The sequence below is a fragment of the Carassius carassius genome, chromosome 45, assembly GCF_963082965.1.
Source record: "Carassius carassius chromosome 45, fCarCar2.1, whole genome shotgun sequence".
NCBI classification, from domain to species: domain Eukaryota; kingdom Metazoa; phylum Chordata; class Actinopteri; order Cypriniformes; family Cyprinidae; genus Carassius; species Carassius carassius.
In genome coordinates, this window is record NC_081799.1 from 16584358 (window position 1) to 16610742 (window position 26385).

At 35.7% G+C, this 26385-nt stretch overlaps 1 protein-coding gene across 5 annotated transcripts in view; it reads right to left on the reverse strand.

Moving 5' to 3' along the window:
- LOC132127695 (opioid-binding protein/cell adhesion molecule homolog) overlaps positions 1 to 26385 on the reverse strand; it is a 197453-nt gene that overhangs the window by 64963 nt on the left and 106105 nt on the right. The gene's annotated exons all lie outside the window — the stretch shown is intronic.

Here is a 26385-nt window from a genome sequence, read left to right on the forward strand (position 1 = left end):
AAATCACCAACAACTCAACAAAACAATATGAAATTTTTGTAAGACCCTTGGAATGCAGCTTCAGCAGTAGAGGAAGCACTGACTCCTGATCAGAGAGAACAAACTCTATCCTTCTCTCTCCTCTTTCCACAAAAATCAATTTCTCCCTCTTCAGGCAAACTCGTTCTGAGAAGGCTTATGGATAGAAGTGTTTACATTCTTTAGTAAAGTATTAAAGCCAAGTCAAAAGCCTTGACATTAGAAATAAAGAAAGTGAAGGACAGAATCGAGTCTAGTGAAAGAGGTGATGATTCACTGTCAGCTTTAACCATCCTGAACCTCTATCTCTCTGCCACAATTCTGAACCTCTGTCTTTCATTTAGTTTCACCTCCAAAACACAGGGACAGGATACTGTTTTCTAATTGTGCAAAACGTTCTAAAAAACATTTGTGTGGAATTTCAAGAACATTTAAAAACAGATGAAAATTTGCTCCAAAAGAAATAAGAATTGCTGCCTAAATGCAAAAAAACATTTTACCATGAAAACATATTCAGAACAACATCAAGTCAGATTCATTACTGCTGTTCAAACATTTAGGGTTGGTAAGATTTTTTTTTAGGTTTTTTAAATAAGTGCCTTTTACTCACCAAGGCTTTATTATTCTGTTTTCAGTGTCACATGATCTTGCAGAACTCTTTCTTATTTCTCTCTCTCTCTGGGCATTCTTGGAGATTGCACATGAGAGAGTTTTTTTTCTCTTTATGGTTTTTCCATTTCATCTTGATTCTGTATGGTTTGGTAAGTGTTTATTTTTGCAAATTGTTGTTGTTAAAGTGGGTTTTCACGTGAAGGGTTGGTGTCTCAGGCCAAGGTGCTGTCCTTGCGCAATGGATTGAGGTTTGTACCTGCTGATGGGGTAATGGTGGAGTATGTGCTTGTTGCGACAGGAGATGTGGTAGGCCATGGAAATATTTTCTCTGCCTCTCGAATGAACAAGGCTATTGTGGACTTTTTGAAAGCACAGCATCTTGTTAATCAAATAATTGAAAGTGGCCTTATGGTAAATGATGATTAAGTGCAATTTATTCCACTCTATATGGCTTCTTCTAAAATTAACATTTCAAATGTGCCACCATTCATAACCAATGAAGCATTGGAGTGTGAATTAGTTTGTTTTAGAAAAATTGTTAGTCCGTTCAAAACTATCTTTCTGGGATGCAAACACTAGGGGTGGGAGAAAAAAATGTATACATCGATGCATTGCGATTCTCTCTCCAACAATTCTGGAATTCTCATAATCGATTCTGAGCTTAGTTTTTAACAAGATGCGTGATGACGCTGAGTTTGATTTAGAAACACCCATACCCTGCTTGCTTCCAATTCCTCACACACCTACACCATTCGAACCTTCCGTAAAATAATCTTTCATAAAGTTCGGAAAAGATTCATTGAATTACAAGGACATTTGCGGACTTCATTGCATAGGATGCACTGTGAGAGACGCACAACTTTACACTTGTGTGCGGTCTTGCCTTTCTGTATTTTCCTTACAAATCCTCTACGAAGCCATAATTTATGTGGTTTTGAATGCAGTGGACTTATATATTTAAAATATGAACCTGACTAACAGAAAGCTGTTTTCGACTTCAACTGCTGACGCACGCTTTGTTTGTGAAGACTCCTCGTGCATGCGGCTGTGCACGACTCAGTGTAAGTGGTTTAATGGACTTGGGTCACAAAATGTTTTAATGATGCAAATTTAATGTAAACACAGCTAGTTAATAATATTATGGTTGTCACCTAGCGAGAGAGTCTCCAGAACGTGTGCCGTTTAAAGCCCTTTCACACGGGTGCAGCATGCGGTAAACAAACCTGCACAGTTTAAACATCAAGGAGCTCACATCTGCCCTCTAAACACAAGACTCTACAGATGTAGGGCAGAATGGGAACATTTTCAAAGTGTCTGTCCAGTAACTAATGATGAATGTGCAGTTTGCAGAGAGGCATTTCAGTTGTTCACGGTGGACTGTCTGACTTAAAGGGACAGTTCACCCAAAAATAAAAATGTTGTCCTCATTTACACACACACAAGTTGTTCTAAACCTGTAATAATGTATTTCTTATGTTGAACATAAAAGAAGATACTTTAAATAATGTGGGTAACCAAACACACCCACAAGTTGTTCTATACTGTACAAGCAGTATTCAGTCTAGAATTTGTAGTGCAAAGTGTGTGGTGGAGAAAGAGCAGCAGATGGAGTTGAAATTACGATGGCTGAGAGAGCTCAACACGCTGCAACTTACGAAAACACATGCAAATTGAAAAAACTCCAGCAAATGAAGAAAACATCTTGATTAGTTTGACAACACAAGTGTTGCAAATCATCACAACACATGCATATAACGAAATGCGCTGGAAATCATCACAACGCATGCATATAACGAAACGTGCTGCAAATCATCACAACACATGCATATAACGAAACGCGCTGCAAATCATCACAACACATGCATATAACGAAACGCGCTGCAAATCATCACAACACATGCATATAACGACACGCGCTGCAAATCATCACAACCCATGCATATAACGACACGCGCTGCAAATCATCACAACACATGCATATAACGACACGCGCTGCAAATCATCACAACCCATGCATATAACGACACGCGCTGCAAATCATCACAACACATGCATATAACGACACACGCGGTGCAAATCATCACAACACATGCATATAACGACACACGCGGTGCAAATCATCACAACACATGCATATAACGAAATGTGCTGCAAATCATCACAACACATGCATATAACGAAACGCGCTGCAAATCATCACAACACATGCATATAACGACACGCGCTGCAAATCATCACAACACATGCATATAACGACACACGCGGTGCAAATCATCACAACACATGTATATAACGACACGCGCTGCAAATCATCACAACACATGCATATAACGACACACGCGGTGCAAATCATCACAACACATGCATATAACGAAATGCGCGGCAAATCATCACAACACATGCATATAATGAAATGTGCTGCAAATCATCACAACACATGCATATAACGAAATGCGCGGCAAATCATCACAACACATGCATATAATGAAATGTGCTGCAAATCATCACAACACATGCATATAATGAAATGTTCTGCAAATCATCACAACACATGCATATAATGAAATGTGGTGCAAATCCTCACAGCACATGCACATTAAGAAACAATTAATGAAGCATTGCAAATTTATTTTCATTAACCTTGAAATTATATTTAGCTGAGGATATTAAAGCCATCTTAAGTAACGTTTTACATTTAACCCTTAAGGCGCCAGGGTTTTTTGGAAAAAATGTTGTATTTTGACATCAAGATTTCAAAAGCTTGTGGCTTAAAAGGGCTTAAAGATAGAGATCTACTTTCAATTAGAAAAATGTTTGGCATGATCGAAAGTTTATGTGGGGTGTAAATATACTCATCTAATTTGGATATTATGATGTCACCAGGGGCGGCCATCTCGTATTTCATAATATTCAGGAAATGTTAGATATTGAATTGATGTTTGAACATATTTGCATGTTTGTGTGTGTCTTTTTATCCTCATTCCAAATTATCAGAAAAGAGGAAGCCAACAATAAAACAGGAGAAAGTACAAAATTATTACTATATTACTACACTATATAGTAGTAAAACACATGTGAACAGTAGCCTACTTTTTGATCAGTTCATCAGTAATATCCAGGAAATAATAGATATTGAATGGATGTTTGAACTTATTTGCAAGTGTTTTTTTAGATTTTTTTTCCCAGACATTTAGAAGTTTGAGTTTCAGTACATCAAAAAATTTTGGGTTTTGAGATCTTAAGTGAAAAGAAAAGATTTTGTTTAAAGAAAAATGTAATTCAATTAGAAAGTATAGAAAAGTGGAAAAAAAGGAGAATGTTAAATGCTTTGACTTAGCTGACCAATTTCATGCATCACGTGGAGTCTCTTTTTGTAATGCTGCTTCTATCTATTTTTCTCCTTTCCCTCTTAAACTTACATATGGAAGCTTTAAGAGTAGGTTATCTTAATATAAATGGAGGTACTGATATGCACAAATGTGCATTAGTATCTGAAATAATAGAGCAAAAAAATTGCATTTTCAAGAAACACATAGCGATGTAGGTAATGAAGTTGAGTGGGCACTGTGGTGGAAAGGGCAGTATAAATTAAGCAATAAAACTAATTTGAGTGCATGAGTGGCAATTTTCTTTTCACCCTTTTAGAGTTACTGTTTTGAGCAGTGTTGGGGAAAGTTACTTTTAAAAGTAATGCCTTACAATATTGCGTTACTCCCTTAAAAAGTAACTAAATACGTTACTTAGTTACTTTTTATGGAAAGTAATGTGTTACATTACTTTTGCGTTACTTTCACGTTACTTTTTAAATATGAGCAGGGCTTGATTGTTTTTAATATAAGAAGTTCTATTTATAGCAAATGTAAAAGCCCTTTCACACCAAAAAGTGTAATAAATAAACCTCAGGCTGAAGGAAAAGTAAATTCACGTCTGTACAGTAGAACACAGGAGAAGAAGGTTCAACACTCTTCAGCAATAAAAAAAAAACAATGAAGCACAATTGTTAGTTTATCTAAAGTAATTTTTAAATTATTAGTATGGTTGAACTGGATCATTAAAGGTCAGCAGCAAAGACACTGTTAATAAAATGGGAATAGATACATTTGTGTTATTTAATATATTTAGTTATAGCAGGTTTGCGTCATATTCTGAGTTTGCATTTCACTGTTTTGATTAATTTTGATGAATACTAAATCTGTTTTGTTTTTTGTTTTTTTGTGAGTGGGATGAATTAATGCACATTCACATTTAGTCTAGAACTACAGTAACATGTTCACACAGCGCACACAACGCCTCCATACTTCCGATTTCTCCCAATATGGGAACAGGAGGCTTGTCAGTCAAAAAATGGGAATACAAAGTAACTGGCGTTACTTTTTTGAAAAAGTAACTCAGATATTTTCTTGTAAATTAAAAAGTAATGCGTTACTTTACTAGTTACTTGAAAAAAGTAATCTGATTACGTAACTCGCGTTACTTGTAATGCATTACCCCCAACACTGGTTTTGAGTACATAAGAACCAACAAATAGTTGTCTCCTGGTAGTTGACAGCGATGGGGAAATGTATTATTTCATCAATGTGTATGCAACCAAATGAAGGGTCTGAAAGATTAATGTTTTTTGGTGTGTTAAGTAATGTGTTTAAAAAATGCTTTAATTATGGGAATGTTATAGTTGGCGGGGTTGGAACTTTACAGAAAATTTTACAGTAGATCGAAATACTGAAGAATCCCATATTCGGTCATTATCTTGTTTATCTTTTTTATTTATAAGGGCAACTGATTTTTTGGAGGGTTAAATACCATGACGTGAGGCAATATACATGGGTTAAGGTGAATAATAATAGAGTCTCTGCTGCTCTTTTGGACAGAAATGATGTGTCTAAACAGTTGAGTAATCAAATTATTTAAATGGGTTTGGTTAATAATCTGGTGTTGGTTGTAATAAGTAAGTATTAGAGTTCAAACAAGTCCTTTCATTGCTTTATTACTTCAAGACAAATAAGTTTGTAGGTATTTTGAAATATTTTGGCAACAGTGGAAAACGAAAAAAGCAGTTTTGAAAACCTAATACAGTGGTGGGATATAGGAAAAGTTAATATAAAAATGTTTTGCCTACAGTATACTGTCAAATCTACTTAAGTGTTAAGAGAGATTTTAGTGTGTTGTCATCTATAGAAGCAGCATTAATCAATAGATATGATCCTATGTTAAGTAGTAAGCTACTAGTGATGTGTCGTTCGTGAACGAATCGTTCTTTTTGAACAAATCTTTTAGGTGAACGAATCGTTCTCGTTCACGTAATCCACTGAATCGTACTTCTCGTTCAGTGAAGTTCCTCCCTTCACAGCAGCACGCCGCTATAAGCAGCGCATGCGCAGCTCAGTGAACCGGGTAACAACCATTTCATCCTGTCAAAGAATTACTCAACCTCGAGCCAATAGCCTTCTAGTATGAGATGTGACAGAGTATGTGATTTGTTGAATGTAGTGAACGAATACGCCCTTAATGAACGAGTTTCATATGAGTCTGAACTAGATCTGGAGATCTTATCGTTCGTAAAGTTTTTACTGTGTCAATATCACTTGATTTATCAGCTGGGCCTTGGCTGTTGGAAGAACCTTTGTTTTTGAACCCTCTTTTTCCTCCAAAATTTTTATCATCTGCGTATTTATGTTCACTGCAGATATACAAAACTGGGCCATGTACTGAGCCAAAGGACCGAAGCGAAATCTGTAAGAATGATACAGCAGTTTGTTGCAGACATTTGTGGGGAGTTAAGAAAGGAGCACAAAGATCTTATGGACAATACAGAGATGATTCATCAGTGGACAGAAGGGCTTGATTATGAATTTCTTTCACTCATTGTTAGTGCTGCTGTGGAGAATTGGGAAGATGACGATCACTCTTTGTTGACGTTTGAACCCCCAGTTTTGGATTGTTTTGAGTTAACTGATGTTAACGTTTGATAACTGATGTTTTTTAAAAAAAAATGGAGGGATTTTTTTTGGACTTAACTCTTCCCCTAAAGGCTGCTGGCATACTTTGTATAAGTGCCTAATTAATAAGCGAACGGGTGACTTTCAGTGGAGAAATATACATGGAGCAATATACATGGAGCAGTAGCTATGAACAGACATGTGGTGCATCTTAATCCTAGTGTTGGGGTGGGTTGTCCTTTGTTCAGACTTGGGTAGAATCTTTGTTTCATCTGTTTACCCTTTTAAGCAAGTGTTTTTTTTTATCTTTGGGAAAGATGTTTCTTTTGAATAGTTTATTTATAGGCCTAGGTATTCAGCTCAATTCAGCTTCAGGAAAAGGACTTTGGTTTTAATACATTTTTCATCTGGCACCTGGCACTGCAAAATTAGTAATTTGGAAAACAAGAAAAAATAAACTTCTAGGGCAGGATGCAATAAGTGTGGTTTCTATGTTTTTGTTTTTTAGACTAAAAGTAGTGTTGTTTACTACAAGTTTGTGGAATGTTTACCAAAGTTTGTAGATATTTGGGGTGTTAGTGAGGTATTGTATACTTTATGTGAGAGCAATGAAATGGTGTAATGTGTTGTGTAAAAACTGTGTAAATTAAGAGAAAATTGTTATAATAGACACATATTTAAAGTTAAAATTTTCTTTGAAGATTTCACCAACAAAAAATGGTTTTAAGTCAGTTATTTCTATGTTTTGTTAGTGTGTCAGTAGTAAATATCGGTTTACATTTCTAAACATTATTTTTGCCATTAAATGTAATAATCCAGTGAGATTTTTGTTTGCACAAGGAGTCTGACAGCAGCCAGTGCTCCACACAGAGATCTGATCTCATCATCATCCAGTCTGTCTGGAATAACATGAAGAAACAGAACAAACTGAGACAGACTAAATCCAGAAGAACAGTGGCAATCTCTCCAAAATGCTTCAAGAAACCTGCAAAGCTACAGTACTATGCAAAATTTAAGGCACTTGTGTAAAAATGCTGTAAAGTGAGAACGCCGTCAAAAATAATGCCATAAATTGATTTTATTAATTAACTACTATTAACTTAACTAAATTAAATCAACATTTGGTGTGACCACACTATGCGTTAAAAAAAGCTTTTGGCCTAGGTGCACTTGCGCATTGTTTTTCAGGTAGCTTTGCAGTTAGGTTTCTTGAAGTGTCTTGGACACATTGCCACAGGAGCCTGTCCTCCAACAAAAAACAACCACATAGGTCGTTTGTGCAAGCACCTTATTACGACGTATATTTACGTTTTAAAGTTAAGCGCCCTCTAGCGGGCGTAAAAATAATGACAGTATCGCGTTGCGTCTGTCGTCATGAAATGACGTATAACGTCATTACCAATCAAAACGCACGTTTATTTAAATGCAACGTGTGGGCTTTTTACACCGATCTCACAGTATTTCCTACATATTTTACTAGGTGGCTTATTTGTTCGAATGACCATACCTAACCCCACCCCTAAACCTAACCCTCACAGAAATCATGCTAAATTATGATTTATTGAGCATATACATTTTCGTGCACATCCGTTCCCTTGGATCGAACCCATGATAGCATGATTACATATCAATGTATAGCGCAATAATCTACCAACTGAGCTACATGAGACGCAAATCAGAGTGCAAATAAAAGAGTACAAAACATTAATATGAAAACGACCTTTTGCCAATGGGGCGCAATTGTAGTATACGCTGTGATGGGTCGTATTTCAGGGATTTGGACAAACGACCTATACGGGCGTATTGGTTGGAGGACAGGTTGTGCCACAGTTCTGCTGGATTTAGTCTGTCTCAGTTTGTTCGGTTTATTCATGTTATTCCAGACAGACTTGATGATGGTAAGATCAGATCTCTGTGTGGAGCACTGGCTACTGTCAGTCTCCTTGTGCAAACTAAAATCTCACTGGATTATTACAATTAATGGCAAACATAATGTTTGGAAATGTAAACCTATATTTACTACTGACACACTACAGCAAAAGATAGAAATAACTGACTTAAAACAATTTTTTGTTGATGAAAATAATAGTGGCCTAAGAGTGTTGCACAGTACTGTACATATTAGTAATGTTAACAACAGCTGCTTAGAATTTTTGAGGAAAGCATGATACATTTTTTTAGGATTCTTCGATGAAGTGAGAGTTCAAAAGAACAACATTTTTTTGAAATAGTGATTTCTTTAAAAATATAAATATATTAACTGTTATCTTCTGATAAATTGAATGCAATTTAATTGCTGGAAAAAAAAATCTGAATGGATCACATAATTCTTAATCTTGACTTTTACATCTTCAACAAAATGTTTCTATTTCTAAAAGTAGCGTGTACCTTTGCCAGCACAAATAATAATAATTATATATATGTACAGTATATACAGCATAGGCACATCATTAAATAATTATTAATTGTATAAATGCAAGGTTTACACTCAAAAATGATTCTCCAAGCCTAAAAATAAGCCAGTAAACACATCCATTAGTAATGGGAAAAGTCTAAAACCTATAGTGTTAGTAAGCATTCAGACTCATTTTTGGAGATGGATGTTCTATTTGGGGAAAAAAATAAACAGAATAATAATAGAAATGTTATTTTCCACTCATAGAAAAAGAATTACGTTTCTTGGATTGTGACAATCCGTTTCCTCTAAAACCATGAGCCTTTTGTGACAGCTGACTATACATTAATATCTATCCGGCCCACTCACCCACCACCAGATTGAAAATCATGGCAGTCGTACAGAAGGGAAGCCTGAACCCATTTCAGTTTAATTACAGCACATTTTATTCCCAGGAAAAAACAATAGCCCCTTCAAACTGCCTGTAAGGTTTTACCTCAAGATGATTTAGCTCTCAAGATGTCAAACTTTCTGTCCAGCAAAAACATTGGTTGCAGTAGCCTAATAGTTAAGATTCTGTACTGCAGACACAAAGGTTCAGGCCGGAGCAGGAGTGGGACAGGAACTGGAGACTTACTAATATCACAGTCCTGCTCTATCACTATTGTGCCCTTAAGCTGGGCACTTAACCTCGGGTTTCTCTGCGAGAAGTGAGCCTTCGATTAATCCATAGAAAATCAGTACATGTCGGCAGATAGTATCCTACATTATGAAAGTCTCCTAATGTTTACTGTCTAATAGCCTCCAGTGCTTGACTTTTCAGTACTTTGGGCTTTTGTCAATGATGGTCTTTCGAGACCCTGATACAGTCAAGTCCACTTTTACTGCAGAACTCTACCTAATTACCACACCATTGTCTTCAAAGGAAATCCTGATGTGCACTAATCTAAAACCGCACCGCAATCTTTTATAAAACACCTGAGAGCCCATTCGTGGTTTTTTTTTTTTGGAAGCCCTGGCACTTAATCAGTTCTCATGCACACACATACACATAGCAGACAGCGCTGAAAGCAAAAAGATTGTATTTGCAGAGATTTGCGCTACCAGGCAATGTTACGTTATGCTTCGTGCATGCAGTATAGGAAGATCCAGTCTTGTGAGGAAACAATTGCTATTCCATTTAAATTGCACTTTGAGTTTCTTTTGTTCTTTTTCTGCTTCATATTGAAATTACAGATGCCATGGAATTTGTATTAAAAGGTCACCCCAAAAGGGGTGTGCATAGTATTTCTTTTTCCTTTGTTCCAGTGCAAACCCATAATTTTCTATAAAACAAATGCATATTTGTGCATTGATTAATCTCCATTTGCACATGTCTATAGAGAAATCCCAGAGGTCACTCTATTAAACTCCAAAATGTCATTATTGTGAGTGGCATCTAAATTAGGGACAGCCACTTCACCATCTCTGTGCATTTGTTGTTGGGATTTTTCAATGAATCTTTCTGCAGTTACATAGTAACCGACACTGAATTATTCATTTAACCAATTCATTCAAAACGGCTGATTCATTCAGGAACAAAACCAGCAACCATGTTTGCAATTAAGTGATTAAATCATTTATACAGCCAATTCATTCAAGACCCCCCCTCATTTGTGTGGGATTTAAATCCTGCCATGATTCAAAACTGAAAATACAGGTCTGAAAGGTTGAAACTAAGTGTTCGAAAACTTAAAATCTTACAAAAAAAAGTTTTGCAAGATCAAAAAATAAGATTTGCAAGCTTGCAAAATGTAAAAAAAATAAAAATATCTCTGCAAACATTATGTTGTTTTTGAGATTTCCTTCTTCAGAACTGTAACATTTTTTTTACGATGTTGCTCAAATAATTTTTCAGAGTTTCAAATTTGTCAGTGTTCTCCCACTGTATTAGATTCTTTTCCAGGTTTGAAACCTTGTAAATAGTGATCTGAAAACTGGTGTGCGAATGTGTGAAATTTTTTTTTAAACTCTGAAAACAGAGCTTTGCAGGCTTGCAAAGTGGTAAAAAAATTACAGCTCTTCAAACGTAATTTTGTTTTTGAGTTTTCCCTCTTCAGAAGTGCAACACTCTTTTTTTATGGTGTTGTGCAATCATTTTTTCAGAGTTTCGAATTTGTCATTGTTCTCCCAGTGTATAGTTTGTTTTCAAGATTTGAAACCTTGTAAATAGTGATCTGAAAACTGGTGTGCGAATAGGTGAAAAAAAGTTTTGAAACTCTGAAAACTGAGGTTCGAAAGGGCGAAACTTATTACATTACATTACATTTGCACTCCTATTGCAGACAATTTTTTCAGAGCTGAGTTTACAACACCCACTTTGCGGAGATACGCACACACAGTTGCGAGCTTGCGTCTCACGTGATTTGTGGCAGCGTTGTCACGCAGCTCTGCTCTGAAACTCTGAAACTCAGACTGAGCGAAAATGAAGCTTCGCAACCTCGCAACTATAAAAAGCCTGGAGGGAGGGCCTTCTGCTCTTGGCCAATGCTTTGCTGTCTGCTGACGTACAGTCCAATCACAAGTCGTATTTACTGGAAAGGTGGGATTGACCGACTGCTCCGCCAATGACAAAAGCGCACAGGATACGCAAACAGAGGATGCACAGATTTATGTCCACAAGGCGGTCCCGTCGCGGTCCAGTTCTAAAATAAAGGTTTACCCACTTGTCGCTGAAATTCACCATACAATTGCCAGTAGCCACTGAGTTTACCACTGATAGACCGGCGGTGCATCAGTATACACACTTGCACCTTGTCTGGTTTAGGCCTGTCATTGATAAATAATGATGACAATAAAAACGCCAGTAGATGACAGCAAAACCATGGTTTTAAGTAGGCTATTTATTGAATCGTTCAAATCAAACTTTTCGTTCAAAACGCCTGATTCTATTAGAAAGGAAACAAAAGAGTCCATTTGAATGGACTGTTGAATCACTGGCTCACTTGATTCGTTGAAAATCTGATGAATTCAAGGAACAAAACACTGTGTTAACGGCCGTTCACATGTCGCGCCTAAATACGCATCGCTTTCTCCTTCTTTCCAAAGCGCTCTGCAGTTGCGCTCCTATGCACTGTTGTAGCTATAAAATTAATAGCACATTTTTGCTCGCGCACGTGCTGATACTCAATAATTAATGTTCAATGAATATAAAAACGTACACCATTTTTTTTCATGACTTAAATTATAAGGACATTCTAACTGTATTTATTAATTCTAACAGGCTTCATTGCGAAGTGAATGCTTTTGGACTCTTAGGACGTGTTTTTGTTGGGTTTTTGCAAAGTCGGTGACTCAAAATGTCAGCTCTATCCTCTCTCAATCCGTCACAAACAGCGTATGAGGACAATGGAAGCAATAAAAAACAACAAATATACAAGTGCTATAACAAGTCTCAGTTAGCTTACACGTAACAAAGGCTTTTAAATAATATAATAAAGAAATACTGATAACAGATAGAATAGAAAAAGAATAGAGCAAGCTAGAGTTAGAGGTCTTTTTTGCCTTTGTTAATTGTATAATAAAAGAAAACCGATAGAATACAAAATAATAGAAAGCTTAATATTATTCTTTTTTTAAGAATAGTGAGTGTTAAAGTTAGAAGGTCAAATACATTTGGAAGAGATGTGTTTTAAGCCGATTCTTGAAGATAAGGATTGGGTACAGACAATCCAGTAAAGATTTACCCAAACGAAGGTCTGAGACTACAGAATATCCTCAATGCAGAAAGCACTCTCTTTCACTCACACACAGTATCAATTTTAGCATGTGGTGGAGAACAAATAGTTTATCATATGTTTTAAACATTATATATTTATTATTTATATATATATAATATATGAAAATACAGATGTTTAGATTATAATTCAGGTTTATTTTTACAAAATATAGATTTTAAAACGTCTCAATACATATAGCCTATAATGATTGCAGAAAAAAGTTAACCATGCATTCATAAATTTTACTGAAATATTTTAATAAAAGTAAAAAATACACTGTACACCTTTCTGAATATTTCAATATAATATCTAAATATTCTTTTGGATGCACTATTGAAGTCACTTTAATTGTAATATTCGGTCTCTACATGAAGAGAGAGTCAGTGGTCCACTGCGTGAGGAAAGTGAGTCGTGAGGAAAGTGAATCGTTCGCTGCTTGAGGAACGTGAGTCGCCAGCTGAGGAAAGTGAGGTGAGTGTGTATACTGATGCACCGCCGGTCTATCAGTGGTAAACTCAGTGGCTACTGGCAATTGTATGGTGAATTTCAGCGACAAGTGGGTAAACCTTTATTTTAGAACTGGACCGCGACGGGACCGCCTTGTGGACAGAAATCTGTGCATCCTCTGTTTGCGTATCCTGTGCGCTTTTGTCATTGGCGGAGCAGTCGGTCACAATCCCACCTTTCCAGTAAATACGACTTGTGATTAGACTGTACGTCAGCAGACAGCAAAGCATTGGCCAAGAGCAGAAGGCCCTCCCTCCAAGCTTTTTTTATTTGCGAGGTTGCGAAGCTTCATTTTCACTCAGTCTGAGTTTCAGAGTTTCAGAGCAGAGCTGCGTGACAACACTGCCACAAATCACGTGAGATGCAAGCTCGCAACTGTGTGTGCATATCTCCGCAAAGTGGATGTTGTAAACTCAGCTCTGAAAAAATTGTCTGCAATAGGAGTGCAAATGTAATGTAATGTAATAAGTTTCGCCCTTTCGAACCTCAGTTTTCAGTTTCAAAACTTTTTTTCACCTATTCGCACACCAGTTTTCAGATCACTATTTACAAGGTTTCAAATCTTGAAAACAAACTATACACTGGGAGAACAGTGACAAATTCGAAACTCTGAAAAAATGATTGCACAACACCATAAAAAAGAGTGTTGCACTTCTGAAGAGGGAAAACTCAAAAACAAAATTACGTTTGAAGAGATTTAATTTTTTTACCACTTTGCAAGCCTGCAAAGCTCTGTTTTCAGAGTTTCAAAAAAAACATTCACACATTCGCACACCAGTTTTCAGATCACCATTTACAAGGTTTCAAACCTGGAAAACAATCTAATACAGTGGGAGAACACTGACAAATTTGAAACTCTGAAAAATTATTTTCGCAACATTGTAAAAAAATGTTGCAGTTCTGAAGAAGGAAATCTCAAAAACAACATAATGTTTGCAGAGATATTTTTATTTTTATTACATTTAGCAAGCTTGCAAATCTTATTTTTCAATCTTGCAAAACTTTTTTTTGTAAGATTTTGAGTTTTCGAACACTTAGTTTCAACCTTTCAGACCTGTATTTTCAGTTTTGAATCATGGCAGCATTTAAATCCCAATACATTTGTAGTATGACACAAGAGACAGTTGTTATCGCTAAGCTTCTGAATCATTTATTCAACTGATTTGTTCAAAATGGCTAAATCTTTCAGGATCTGAAAGATGAATCTTATTCAAAACCCTTAAATCATTAAGGAAGGACAAAAATAGTTGTTTTGTTATCAGTGAATTATTGAAAAATTCATTCAACTGATTTGATGCAAAAACATTCATTAAGAAGGAAACAAGCGACTGTTTGACGTTTTTGAGTGAGTTACTGAATCATTTATTAAAAATGATAATTCAGTAAGAAAAAAAACACCACTACTGTGAGTTTCTTTTTTTCTAACAGTGGAAAAACAAACAGTGATTATCAATTAACTATCAATTAGCTTATTGTTCATTGAACTGCTATATTATAGGGTCATGAAACCCCAGACTAATTTTTCTGAGATTTTAGCAGAGATGTTTGTATTTCACATCACAGAAGTCAATGTTAGCCTTTGATAGTTCTAACTGTTGGAGAAAACTGGTTAATGTTAAGCTTTTTTGCATTATTTTCATCTTCCGGGTTTAAAATCTACATCGTGTTGACGTCACAATTTGTGACGTGACAATGGACTATAGTACATCGATGACATGTTGTAGTCTATTAAATTATTCATGAGACTGCGTGTTCTCATGTTCAGCATGTGTTGATTTTACAGCTCTGTTACGCAAACCGTCAAAAGGCTTAACATTATATAAACACTGCAGAATAAGCCTAAAGTTATCTTCTAAAGGTTCAACAGCGTGTTCATATATATGTTATTGATGCAGAGTGCAAATGGCTGTGCAAATAATTGTGTTTTTAACTCGATGGGAGTGAAATCAAACTTTCTGAAACCGAAGCTGTCTATGCTGTCTGTCTCTCCTCTTCCCCCTCCACTCTGCAGCACACCTGCCCACTTTTTTAGCGTTTTTCAAAACTGGGATGAGAACTAACCAGTGCTGAAACAGATTTTCATGACCCTTGAAAGCAATATCACACAATCATTCTGCCACCTTGTTTATTCTAACATTCCAGTGGTTGCTAGTTAGAACTAGTTGGAGTTTGGTCTAAGACAGTAGATCCACAAACAAAAAAAGTGTTTTGTGACACTCCTTGTTTTTTTCTTTCTTATTTACGTAGTTTTGTTGTTGATCTCTTATATAAAAGTGATACTTAGAATATATATCTTATGGGTATTTTCTCTCAACTGGGATTACTTTTTTTTTTCTTATCAAGTATTTGCACTAATTTTATTACATGAATTTATTTCTTCACACAACAACAACAGTGCATGTTAAACCCAAAAATGACCTAAAACACCATGAAATAGTGATTTTTTTTCCTGTTCTTATTTTATTTCATGAAAACCATCTTCAAAAATCCTCCTTTTGTATTCCATGGAAAACAGCATACAGGTTTACAACAACATTACAGTGAATTTTGGGTAAACTATCCCTTTTATGTACGTAAGCTAAAAAATATATATATATATATAACAATAAGTACACAGACATGTACTACTACATGTCAAGAAATAAACACTTCAACAAACAAATCCTTCTGACTTCTGATCCGTTTTTTGCCCACCTACACCTGCTGACATTTAGACAGATGGGCCAGCGGTTAGTATTTTCCTCATGCTATCTTTCTTGCTGTTGCCCCTGGTCAATCAGAAATCCAGTCGGGCTTAAAGAGAGAATTAAGAGCAGGCAAAGATTCAGGTAAATCTGACAGGGTCTGGAGGATCTATGCCTGAATAACTGCACTGGCTGGCCTTGCTACTCTCTGCTTTCATCAGAACTTCAGGCATGTGCTGAAGCGAACCATTAAAATGTTCAGCGCTCAAGCTGTGGGTATGCACATCACGATTACTTAAGACAAATACAGTCTGAGGGCTATTGAAAAACAGTTACACACATTTTGAAAGCTATTATATCCCTGAAAGCATGACAATCACTACCTGTTAACAACTGCATATTTAAATAAAACACAATACCCTTCAAAATTTATGAATCATACATGCAGCTGAAAAATGTGTTGAAAATGTGTTTTTCCTGGACAAAAATGACCAGCGTTGACCAGAAATGCATCATTAGTGCAGATTTAAGCTCACCTAGAAGAGCAAATGTTTTGCAGTAAAGAAAGAAGGAAATATATCATAAAAGCAGACTTTTCATGACTCAGAAAATTATAAAAATGTGTTCTCATCCCGTCCCGCATGAGTAGAAGTGGTTCAGTCACAATGCTTCATTTAAAACCGCATGAGAGAACAATATACGAGCTGTAAGTTTCCCAACAAGTTGCAAGTTGACATGTTGCATGATTAATTTAAATCACAACTGACAAATGTATATTATACTCATACATAAGCTGATATTTGTGAGTTATCAGCTTACTGGTCTAGCCTTATGCACCTCAGTTTTTGAGTGAAAATGTTTTGAGGATAATTTTGGCCATGTTCTATGAAAGACTGAGGGGAATAAACTTTAACCTGTTAGCCAGCACCCCCCATTATGGGACTCACAAGCTGAAAGTGCTCTACCTAAATTAAAATTGTAACAGTTTCTTACTTCAGTGTGTTACAAACATAATGTTGGTGTCTTTGGAAAGAAGACCCTTTGGGCTTTACTTCTTATCAACCAGATTTGATAATGCTCAAAAATATTAAAAGTTATAGAGACTGAAGTGCCTTGATTTTTTTTTACCACACTGAAATCAGTCCTGGAGCAATCTAGATATGTCTCATGAGTTTCTATTTCAAATCTGAATAAGATATCATGAAAAATGAAACTCCTGCAAATATTTTTATGAGACTATGTCTAGACCCCCCCCAAATACAAAAAAAATATTTACCAACTGTATTGAAGGCTTCTAAAAACTATTTAGTCATTAAACATACCACTGCATAATTTTTTTTCCATTATAAAACACTAGACAGAAACTTAGACATCATATAAGTGATTTATTTGAACACTAGAAAATAAAATAAGAATAATTTTAGTAAGAAAAATAATAATAAAATTTTTTTAAAAAAGATTTTACTTTGTTTGCCAGTTACCGAAAATTCTGAGATTGCTAGAAATGCAGCATTTAAAATGAATTATGATGCAAATAAGTGCTGATGGCCACTTATACAGATTGTAATAACACAAATGCGCCATAAAGTAAATAATCCACTCTCTCTATTCATATAGACGCGTTCACTTTGATAGACATGATTATACAGTAATAGCGAGGTGATTTGCGCTGATTTGCACTCAAACAGATGGTAATCATGCAGATACATTCACATTCAACATAAAAAAAAATTTCTCATTCTGTTTGTGACACTGTACGCTGCAAAACCATGCCATTTTTTTAACAACCAAAATGCAGTTTCTGAGCATGAGTTATTCCATAACGGACACAAACAGTTCTGTCGCTGAAGAACTGAAATGTAAACAAAGGAATTATGATCCATATTACAACGTTATTGCTTTGTTGGACTAAACGTGCTTCATGAGATGTCGTTCAGTGGACCCTTACCTTTCTAACTAAACCAGGATTTACAGTTGTGGATGTGTTTATGACTCGTTATTACGACAGATCTGGTATGTACTGCATTTCTAATGTTCATGTTTTGATGTGTACTGCTTACACAAATGTAGCAAATACAGTCTTTATAAGCTTTCCATTGAAAAAACAGTGATCTGTCATCGATGCTTGACGCTTAGATCTTTATAATGATGTATAGTTTATCAAGATTAATTTTGTCCTGTTTCATTTAATCTATTCGTAAACACTGACACATGTGAGGACGCGGGCGTTCTGGTGCAGGTTAACAGGTTTTAAAATCTTCCAAAAAGAAATACAAGATTAGTACTAATTTAAAGATAACAAGTTGCTAAAATCACTGAATCCAACATTTGGTAATAAAATAAAATAAGAAATTTATAATACATTTTTTGTAGGTCAGTCATTTTTGACCATGAAGACCACAAGTGTAAAATCCCATATAAATCCCATATTAAATCCCAAGTACAAAAATTATAAAAATATTTTGGGAAGTTTTAGTCTAATGTGATAACATTAACTACAATCATTCCCAGGTCAAAATGACCAGAACACAAAATGAGGTTTAAACATTACATTGTGGTTGCCAAACCAAATTATAAATACAATGAAATGTAAATTTCTTTATTCAGTTCTTACCTAATCCTTAACAAGGTGTGTACATACAGTACACAATGTCATTTTAATATGGAGTATATATAACTATTTTCACAGTGAGAGTAAAGCTGCATTTCTACTTCCAGGAGTCATGGACCTATGATGAACATGGCTTCAAATGTTGCAAAAATATCAAAAAAGTAAGAAAAAAGGCACCCTTCACATTCATATTACCATAATCTATGTATGCAGGAAATGCTTTATCACTGTGCATTACATAAAGCATGCACAGAAGCAAAAAATAGACAGGCCAAACTGGGGAAAGTCAGCAAAACTTTGAATACAAACTGTGACTACAAATGTAGACTATTAAATCAATACGAAAGAAGGCCAATTTAAGGCTTTTTACTATCAGGGGATTGCATCAGAAATATCAGACAGTATATTTAAGAGATAATCAAAGTGTGAATGCTTTTAATGTCCCTAAAGGCAAAGCAAGCCTTCAAAAGCATAGCTATTCTCTCAGTCTGTCAATATTGGTCAATGCTGAGCTGCAGGCTTCAGTGCACATCAAAGCGCATCTGCTGTCTTAAAACATGCTTTAGGCACTTACAGTAAACTGTGCAGAGAATGCTTCTGTGATTGTTAAATAAAAAAATAAAAAAAAACGCTCTCTGGCACTCCCAGGTTACATTGCTGCAGTGGTTCCCAAACTAGGAAGCGCGAACCCCGGTGGGGGCAGAGCTATGACAAGAGGGGCGCAGCAAGGCTGAGGGATAGTGTATAGTCAGCAGATTATTTTGCAAAAGAAACTGCAGGGTGATGTAGACTATACTGCGTAACATCCCCCTTTATCCATTTTATCTGGCCATTTGCCAGAGAAGTAAATAATTTAACGTAAAATATTAATTTGACATTCTAATTACCTCAACATCATGACTCAAAGTACCCTGCTTGACATGACAAATCCATGACAGTAAACTGATGCCACATTCTTTTTATGACTAACACCAGCGCTCTGACAAAAATCAAAGGACAATTGGATTTGCAATGTTTACTTTGTCATGTCCAGTGAGGTGAAAAGTCAAGAAAATATGAATAGGCATATCTCGCCCCTCAGATTCACCAGTACAAAGATGGTTAATGAAGTTAACAAGATAACAAGATTAGATGGCAACTAGGCTAGTTAAGTATATGTTAATCACAATATTTCAAATCATATATCTATTTTTGCAATCAAGGTAATGTCTGAGAGGGTGCATGTTCATAAGAGAATCATGAAAACAAATGTTTCCTCAAAAATACGAAGCAGAACAACTGTTTTCAGCATTAAAATAAACAGGAATGTTTCTTGAGCAGCAAATCAGCATATCTGAATCATTTATGATCATTTATGAATCATTCATCCTTGGTTAGCATAAGAGACTTTCTAAAATAAAAAAAGGAGGGGGAGGAGGTAGGAGGGGGGCCTGAAATTATTTTTCTCTTCAAAAGGGGGGCCTGGCAGAAAAAGTTTGGGAACCACTGCTGAGAGTCATTTCTAATGTGAAGTGTAATGAGACCTTTAGTAATAAAGCAATAGCAGAGTAATATAATCTTTGTTGCTACATTGGCAAATCAGCATTTAACACGGACACATTAAAAGCTAAGTAGAAAAAATCTTGTATTGCACTCATTCTTTCCACTTGCACTAATGCCGTAAATAAATCAAACCAAGTGAACCTACATGATTATTGTGAAAAAGACACTGGCGTGCTTTTGTTGCAAGTGACAAAATCAAAAATGAGTTTGGTAAACTCTGAGACTTCAGCTTATCTCACACATTACAAAAACATGACTGCAAAGCATCAGATTTGAGAATGCCTGCTGCAACAGAACATTCCGAATCATCTGAAAGACGTGCAGAGACATCAAATCTGTCACAATGCAAAACATCATTCATAAAAGAGAATACAGGAGAAAGACATGTTTGTTGTTTTATTGAAGCAAGTTTAATCTTGTCAAATCTTCTGAAAAACTGCAAAAGCATTCAAATTTGACTTTCTCTGCAATAACTGAGCACACTGAATCACAGTTACTGGACCATCAGTTCCTGAGAGGGAGAGCAAAGCAAATCACAGATGGTATCTGTAAGGTTGTGATTTATATAAATCTGCAAAAAATAAACCAGACCAGCGACCTCACATGCAAATCCTACTGTAACAGGAGTTCATAGAGCTTCACCTGCTTCCAATTCACAGTAAATCAGGACAGACTAAAAATAATATAGCAGAAAATATCAAATTATACTTTTTTTGAGCAAGTTTGACCAAGGCCTTTAAGTATAATTCTAACCCCCCAGCCTCCCCCCCCCTTTATATATATATATATTCAGAGCATTAGTGTTCAAATCAGTAGAAGCATCACGTTAAACATGAACCCATAAGACAGTGGCCTGTGGAGCATTACAAAGAGAGTATGTCCTGCCTTTGCTCCTGTGCTAATTTTATAAGATGAGCACTGCAAGGCAGACAAATGAAAGCTGTACACTCCACAAAGAATGACATCAATGACCGCTCACATCCCATGAATATAGCGTCCCTTAAAAGGACGCTCCCTAAAATACATAAGAGTGCATAATCACATCACTTATTGATTATCCCTATATTATCTCTATATGCTGTATGAATACATTTATGATGGTAGTGTATTCTGATTGCTACTCCAATATTGTTGTTTTATGCCATTTGATATAGAGTTTAAAAAATATATAACAGTAATATCTATTCTTTCCATGTAGCATTTTACATGGGGAATGAAAAGTATGTCTGGTGTGTTATTATATAAATAATGGGCTTTTAAAGATTCTTCAAGTGATCCCATACAAGAACCATTTCTTTAAAGAATCTGAAGAACCTTCTCTCAGCACATAGAACATTTTTATGAAAAAGAAAGGATCTTCAGATTTTAAAGATTTAGACAATTTAAAACATTTAGACAAAAGGGTTATTCTATGGTATTGTGAAGCAATTTTTTTTAAGAGTGTAGCCTTATATTTGTATGGATCTAATTAGCAAGAAATCATTTAAATGTGTTTTAAGACACAAATATCCATGCAAGTTTTACTGCTTATCTGACTCCAGTACGGTTTTGATAAAACCATTCTTTCTCTGCATATCTGCCTCATCCAAAGATTCATGCCTGGAAAAATATGAATATATATCATGCCTCAAATCTCTAAGTGGGTGGACTTGGAATAGAATAGGGTGGAATATAAGCAGTACTTGCTTATTTCACACCGCCTAATGCAATTGCATGATTCAACTGTGTATGTGGGGCTAGAGACAGAACTACAGTTCCCATAATGCAGTGCAGCAGGAATAAATCATGCAAAAATATTGCTTTTTTTATTGCAATATTTACACTTGTGTTAATGGAATCTATGTCTCTAATATGTGATTGTTGAGTCTCACAGCCATAGTAATTTAAGCACTGGATGTACAAAAGAGTTAGTTCACCAAAAATAGCTCACTAAAAACTTACCCTCATGCCGCATCAAACCTTTCTGACTTACTTTGTTCTGCAGAACACCAAAGAAGAAATTCTGAGGAGCGTCTCAGCATTTTATCACCCTTGCAATTAAAATCAATGTTGCTTTAGACCTCACATTAATTTTTTGGACAAAATCTGTCGTGCAGGTTGGAAAGTCATGGTTGAGTAAATGATGACAGAATTTTTATTCTAGGGTGAACTAGTCCTTGAAATACCCTGCAAACTGAATCAGAGTTCAAGTGTCATTATGAAGAGTATTTGTCCACGAAATTACTGACCCAGGCAAATATTACATGAAAGTACCAACAAAAAAGCATCATTAACAAACCAAATAAAAATATTTGCACTGTGAAATTCGTTTCTTGCACACTGTAATATACCACAATCATCAAAGTTTTCCTGTTTGAAACAATAATATAATTTGAAAGCATATAAATAATATTCTATACTATACATACATATCTATACATGACCCTTATACAGCCTACTCCCTGGTTCATTAGTTAAGCTGACTTGAAGTGATTTGTTGAGTTATAGAAGAGCGACGCCATACCACAATACGAACAGACAGCCAAATTTCAGTTTGAGATAATACAAGCTAACTGTGTGAAAAGAGTGTCGTGTTTCTGCTAGAAACACTATGCTGAGATCCCTAGCGCTGTAATGTTGATAAGGGAGATCACCATTGTGAGAAGCTTTCAACCATCTGTCACTCTGACAGTCGGGTCAGGGGGCGTCCACTTAAGACTTCATCATCCTGCCTGCTTCAGAGAAGGACCCTCAGTTCAATTAATAACATGTTGTAGTGCTTTGTTTTCTGCTTTTTGATTTCCACCAGTGGTGCTGGTACTTGTTCAAGGCCTGAAGAGATCTGCATTCAGTATTTTACAGCAGTTTTAGGAACATAAAAAGGATAATAAATAGACAATTTTCTTTAAGTCATTAAATAATTTTTGCCTCTACTGGTGACATTTCTTGTGTGCGCTGGGTGCTTGTAACTCTAATTTAATCAAGCCAGCAGTTTAATAAACTGAATAAGATAGGACAAACAATTAAGTTTCTGTGTTAGCCTAACACCTCAGGTTATGATCAATGAGTTTACTAATAAGAGTGATATTGAATTCCTGAGTTAGGACACTCTGACTGACAGCTCTTTTTTGGCTGTTTTAATAAAGTGCAAACAAATAACTCCTACACTGGCATTAGCATTATTTTTGCGGCCATAAAAGTGTTTCCTGAGGGATGAACATAATTGGTTGTTTATAAATAAAAGCTAGAAATACCATTAAATGGTTGTGATGTGTCACTGGAGAGATCAGAGTAAACAACCTGTTTTTATTGCACATATTCAGCTTTGTGACAACACATGGATATTGGAAACCACATGAAATTAACTGATAAAGTAGACTATCCATCGTTGTGCTTAAATCAACCTACAATTACTCTGCAGTTGCACTAAACATTTACAACAGAAGGTTTGGTTTAAGCTTCCCCAAATGTGCTCATATCCTTTCTTACTGTGGAGAAAGGAAGTATATAGTATAGATTTACTGGATTAAAAATACAACAAAAGTAATATTAAGAAATATTATTAACAGACAGACAGACAGACAGACAGACAGACAGATAGATAGATAGATAGATAGATAGATAGATAGATAGATAGATAGATAGATAGATAGATAGATAGATAGATAGATAGATAGATAGATAGATAGATAGATAGATAGATAGATAGATAGATAGATAGAATACCTCAGTCGGTATTCCAATAATTTGTAGACCTCAAGATGATGTCAATCAACTTACCGTGGCTTATGTATTTTTAAAACACTATCAAAATGCAACACCTTACAGCTTCACACTACACCGATAAGTCAGATGTTTCTTTTTTCAGTGCTTTAAGGTCCAAATCAAAAACGTGACAACCTTTCACATGCAGTTAGAGTGAATGGCTCTGCCACAATGTTGTGCATTTTTCCCTCAAAAACACAAGAGGAAAAATGCTGCCTTAGAAATGTCTTGATTTGTTTTTTATTCAGGTAGAAACCATGGTTTCTGGCTTGGTTAAAGTCTCACACCCTTCATTTGCTTTGGCTGAGCTGAAATGGCTTTTCTTTGGGGGATAGATGAATCACCACACATCTCCAGGTGTGCACAGGCACACCGCAGCAGTCACCATTTAGATCGGCGCTACAGCGAAGTTGGGGCACGCAGAGTGCTCTGCCGTCAGTGTGACAGTGTTTGTGACAGCTTATCTCAACAGTTCTCCATTATGCGGAAGCTGCGCTCATGATCAAAAGTAAGAAACATGACATAACTGACGGGGATCAATACAAAAATTCTCCAGATGTCCTTAATGTTCCTTTCCACCAGATTTCACCTTTTTGCTGATTTCTGTATTGTGGCACCAATATAATCATGAACTTACAATATATAACGTTGCTATGGAAATGTATTAATTTCCATTTGTTTTATGTTCTCAAAGTCAAGGAGATGGGTTGCTTTCAGATAAATGCAATTGTGAGTCAAGCTGATTTAACTGACATCTGCAGGAGTCTATAGAATCAACAGTGGATGAACCAAAACTAACAGTGCTACATAACTGAGAAAATCAAAGTTTATTTGAATGGCTAAATTAAGAGAGAGGGAGGGGGAAAGCAGCACTCTGGGCTGACAGATGGTATGACACATTTAATTCTCAAGTGGAAGGACTTCAAGTGGAAAAAAGGACTAAGAAATGAGGTCCAGAGATTCTCTGGTGTCTGCGAGACATGAGTGCAACACAGTTCACCGATCAGAAAGTCAAAAGTCAACACTTGCATTTCATTCTTTCCATTAATGCTGATTTGTTCGATTTGTGCAATTTGGATCCTGGGTGCATTCACTGTGGCAAGCATATGATTATATATTCAAGCATATAAAATCTAATTCAAATGATGCTGCATGTTTGGAGTGTTGAGAATATGAAAACAGAATTTAAATTATTTAATTTCTCTTTAAATCAGCAACACATTATAGTAACTTCTGAAAAATATTTGGCTTGTTTATTATGAACAGTTGACAGTGATTCAGATGTTTATGTCAGTAGGAGTAACAATATCCTATTATTAACTATCAATTATTATCCTCTAACAACTGTTCAATTTCAGGTTTTGTTCTCTCAGGAACATGAGGAACATTTTTATTATTATTATTTTTATTATCAACAGATTAATTAATGTTATTTAGAGAAATCACTAGTGTTTTGCAGGTCAGCCCAATGCCAAACATTTTAGCCATGACTAAACTAATAAATGAACAAACGCTAATCAGATACATGCACATACAGAACAGAAATTATGTACATTTTAACTGCTATGATTTACTAAATATGATTTCTTATTAACAATAATTAATCTATACATTTTCACATTCTTGCTCCCATGTTCTTTAATTAATGTAATAACCTATATTTATTAGTATAAAATTCATAGAACTGTTGTTGGCTTGACAAAAATCAAATAAGGCACTTATACACAATATACACAATATAACAGTCTAAAGGGCCTTATTTGCTACACACACTCCTGTGGTCCTAAGTGGGCCTGTGTGTGTGTGTGTCTGTGTGTGTGGGTGGGTGGTTGAGTGAGTGGGTGTAAAGTAATGGGCACAATATACACAAATTCAAAATTCTGTAAGAGAACAACTAAATATCAGCTTTAATAGAATGAAGTTCTCCACTGTATTTACTGTTTCTATCTGTGTCTGTTAATCTATCTATCTATCTATCTATCTATCTATCTATCTATCTATCTATCTATCTATCTATCTATCTATCTATCTATCTATCTATCAGACTGTCTGTCTGTCTGTCTGTCTGTCTGTCTGTCTGTCTGTCTATCTGTCTGTCTGTTTATTCATCCATCCATACATCCACAAATGGATGTACACAAACAAAAAAAACAATCATTCTGCACATAAATGTATCTTTATTCAAAAATAGATTTTTTTTCTTCATGCATTTAAACTCCATTATAAGGGTTTATACAGATCGACGGATTGTTGCTGTCCTCAGCAGTTTTGTTGTGCAGTTTTGTGCCAGACAAAAATGACATTCTTTTAGACAGAGTTTCTGGAGCCAAGCGTCAAAGGACAAACACAGGCCACTGTCTCTTGCTACACAAAACGTCCCCCGCTGTGTCTGGTACCACACGCAGGGCAAAAGCGAAATGAAAGAGGTATACTTTACTCTCATTCCCCTTACAGGAAAACCGACTGCCTTGTTACCCACATTTATATAACTTCACGGAATAACCATTAGAGGAAAAGTAAGAAAACAATGATGCTACTGTAAGTGCATGTGGGCGTCCACAAACGAGAGTGTATAGGC